The sequence below is a fragment of the Pteropus alecto genome, unplaced genomic scaffold (genome assembly GCF_000325575.1).
Source record: "Pteropus alecto unplaced genomic scaffold, ASM32557v1 scaffold44, whole genome shotgun sequence".
Classification (NCBI taxonomy): Eukaryota; Metazoa; Chordata; class Mammalia; order Chiroptera; family Pteropodidae; genus Pteropus; species Pteropus alecto.
The window spans coordinates 5912257-5916103 of NW_006436812.1; the positions used below are offsets into that span (position 1 = coordinate 5912257).

Genomic DNA, 3847 nt, shown 5'->3' on the forward strand with positions numbered 1-3847 from the left:
TCTGACTTCTAGAAATGCTTAATTCATTCAAAGTGAAAGCAAACAGAAATTTCCTAAACTTATCTAGAAACAACTCATATTGGTATTTAACTTAATCCAAATTCCTGTTCGTAAGTTTTCTTGTTCTTCGCATTTGCTTCTAGAGGAAACAGGGATTTTCTTTAAAAACCCAAGGCAACCTAGAACCTACATGCTTAGGGAGGGGGCAGAAGCCGAGACTGGAGATGCGTCCGAGTCTCCCGCTGGCACGTTTCGTTTCTCCTCTCACTTCTGAATTGATGCATCTAGTTCTGTAATTTCTCTCTCACCTCCATGCCCCCCTTTCTCCTGCTTATTTTCTCTCCATACCCTTCTCTCCAAACTCTGACAGCAGAGAAGAGAAGGGGGCCATGCTGGGATCGTGGCCAGAGTCCTGCACTGACCACAGTTCCCAAGGATTTGTTCACATTCAGTTTGTAGCTGATACCACAACATCATTACTTTGATAGTTTTATCTTTAAGGAGCTCCAAAGACTTGGTTTCATTAGTCTTTGCAATAGGAAAGCCAGGATTTTGCACCCAGGATCTGCTGAGTTCAGATCTGAATCTGGGCCAGAAACCCCGATGGCTGGGACGGAGGAGAGGCCACCACTGTCCTGCTGCTAAGGAAGCTGGTCCGTATGGCCTTGGCCCTCCTCGTCCCCAAGATCATCAGGCCCCTCAGCTGGGAGGGCTGAGCGTGGCAGAGGAAACGAAAAGAAGGCCGTGGAGTCGAGTGGGAGCTGTGGCCAGTAAAAATGAGGAGAGCAGGCAAAAGCAGAGGCCTGGGCAGTCCAGGGAACCTCGTCTACTCCACCAGCACTTTGCCCTCTGTTGTGGTGACCTGGGTGAGTCTGTTTTTTGGACCCCCAAATGCTGACGAAGACAGAGGCTCTCTATAACTCAGAATGGTCCAGATGGGACTCTCCAGACCCACTCGGGCTCATCCACGTCCCCTGCCCAGGCTCTGGCCAGGCTGAGCTGTTGCTGCTGCGGTCCCCCACCTGCCCTGCACGGTGATATCCACATGTCTGTTCATGCTGGTCCCTCCACTCCCCATGGCCTCCCGTGCTTTCCTCAGGAAACCAGGTCATGCACGACCAGCATGGCCCCAGAGCAAAGAGCAGCAGCGATGCCAGCTAATGGTCCTAGTAACTGTGTTATAGTTAGTGCCAGGGTGGGGTGGGCGTGGACAGCCTTAAGTTTTCTAAAAACACAAGCATCATGGTCTCATCATCACTATCTCTTCTAGAAAGTATGAATTTAACATTTTTCTACTTCAGTCATGTCCTAAACAATGGTGATGGTGACTAATCTGTATGTTAATTCTCTAAAATGCTTGTGGAGCTTTTTATACATGGAAAGCTCTGAATACTTCCTTGAAAAGAACTAATTATTTGTCATGCACTGATAATAAGAAACTTCTGTCATTTCTGTCTCCTAGTGAAGGGTGGTACATCCTCTGCTCATAATTTTATGGACCCAGGTTTTGTATTAGTGGGGAAAGGAATGATATAGCTTGTGTTTTGTGTAAGGAAAATGAAAATATTTTGTGTCCCCCTCATTTTTACTGTATCTTTGGGCATTTTTTGTCAGTCAAGGGAGCTTGTCATGCTTGGTTGCAACAAGACTCGGAAGGATGGGCAGGATAGGGACTTCGGGAGAGTGAGTTAGGGTGCCAGCTTATGTTTGACATGAGAGGAGCAAGGCCCTGGCTGACGGGTGCTCACAACAAGGCCAGTGGCAGTATCGAAGACCAACGCATTTGGAGGGAATTTACCCAAACAACAGCAGCTGGTTTGCATCAGGCACCCACCCCACGGAGGGACACAGAGGCTTACCCTCCTCTGTGGAGGAAGTCTGTTTTCTCCTTTTACTAAGCTTCCTTTCAGTTTGTGTGTGTTATAAGGACATTCTTAAAAGTTGTTATATGGCCTCAGCTCCAATTCTACATTATCATTCCTCAAAACAGAACAATGGGAAAGAATTTTGCCTCCCCCAGCCTTCAGGGCAACCCCCTCTCACAGCTCAGTTATCTGTCTTGGGGTTGGTTTACACTACTGATGAATAAAGAGAGAGAACTTTGAATATCATGGTAAAACATTTCCATGGAAACTTGTGAATTATGAGAACTGTATTGAAAGAGGTGACCCTAAACTGGAAAGGATTCAAATGTACTCACTCATCAGACTGGCAGAATTAGAAAGGGAGAAAACACTGAGCGTTGGTCCAGGTACAAGGCAGAGGGGACCCATCCTCACCAAATCGGAGCTCAGGACGGCACGATGTTGCCCTGGGGCCCGCAGTTCTGCTCCCAAGATTGCACACAAGCGAAACTCCTTCTCATCACAGGAAACGTGACCACAGCCCCCAATCAGCAACATCTGAGACTCGCGTCCGCAGGAGACAATGAGCTGCCAGCAGCCGGCAGCGGGGAAAGGGCAGGTGCGAGGAAAGGGCAGGTGCGGGGAAAGGGCAGGTGCGCAGTGGTGTGAGCAGCGCTGCCCCAGGGTGAGCCACAGAAACTGGTGCCCAAGAGGAAGTCACAGGGACACAGCTATGACACAGGCTCACCATCAGGCCACTTTTTAGGAAAACTTGAAGAAGAAATATAAAAAGCCAGGGAGTGGCTGACACAAATGCAGCACAGCTGTTACCCCTAGGGACGCAAGGGAGCAGCGGGAAAGGCACCCGCAGGTTTCTCAGTGTTCGCTTCACTACGTCTTTTGCAGGACACGCATCTTTCATTGAGTCCTTTGCATACGTGCTTCACAGTAAAACATTCAGAATATTTTGGAAGTGTAACTAATTTTAGATTCTTTAAATAACAAGCACTTCCTGACGTTCATCATAACACCAGCGATAGGCCTCTACGTTTCACCTTTCCACACCATACCGGTCAACCTCGTAGCGAATGTTAATGGACGCTCCAGGCTTCTCCTACAGCTGCACCACCAGCCGTGTAAGACACTTGTCACATGTGCCCCGTGTACAACATGCCCCTGTGGCAGCTGTTGCCTTGGGATGCACCTTGGCCTTGAATCTCCTCCTCTGTTCTGTGGCTTCCCTGTCTCCATCACACTGAAGCCACACTGGTGCTTCTCTGTGCCTCTAAGATGCCAAGTTCCACCTTTCCAGGCCTTTCCTGGGACTGCTGTCCCTGTGCTTCATTGGCCCCAGGGAGGAGGGCTGCCTCCTCTCCTGTCCCTGATTGCTTAGTGCTCAGGTTATTGGTCAAGTCACACATCAGCCTCTTTTGGTTCATAGCACAGTGCTGCCTCCAGTTGTTGTCCCTGTGACTGGAGTGTGATCCACTCATTGATCTTGGCCTCCCAGAGAGTTGCCCAGTAATTATTTATTAAGTGAATTATTTGAGACAAATCCAAATAGATCCCATAATGCAGTGCAGAATGCGGCACGGTGTCTGGGAAAGGAGACGTGATGAATGACAGCTTCACAGTCAAGTTCTCTAAGTTTCTTTATGATCAAAACCTGTCAGAGGGACAGGACCCCGTTAGCTGTGATTGAGTAGATCTCAATCAGCGTGGTATCTTGCGTTAGTTAGTGTATGACATGTTCAGCAGACCTGTTTAGATTCCACTTGAATACGTGCAGGGAGCTAAGGTACAGTTGATTTGTCTTTGGGGAACTGGCGTTCTTGAGGGGATGAAGGTGAAAGTAATCAGTACAACATGGTCTGCCTTGTAAGAGAGGCATTTAAGACTGCATGGTGTGGGGGCGAGGGGGTGACACCAGAGAGCGGCGATGGCCAGCGGGGGCAGTAGATACTGAACAGACACAGAGAACTCGGGGATCTTCCATGGGTGCC

At 48.9% G+C, this 3847-nt stretch overlaps 2 protein-coding genes across 4 annotated transcripts in view; one reads left to right on the forward strand and one right to left on the reverse strand.

Moving 5' to 3' along the window:
- The window catches only part of IFT140 (intraflagellar transport 140), an 88111-nt gene that overhangs the window by 49589 nt on the left and 34675 nt on the right, over nt 1-3847 (forward strand). The gene's annotated exons all lie outside the window — the stretch shown is intronic.
- TMEM204 (transmembrane protein 204) overlaps nt 1-3847 on the reverse strand; it is a 19346-nt gene that overhangs the window by 2271 nt on the left and 13228 nt on the right. The window lies entirely within an intron of this gene.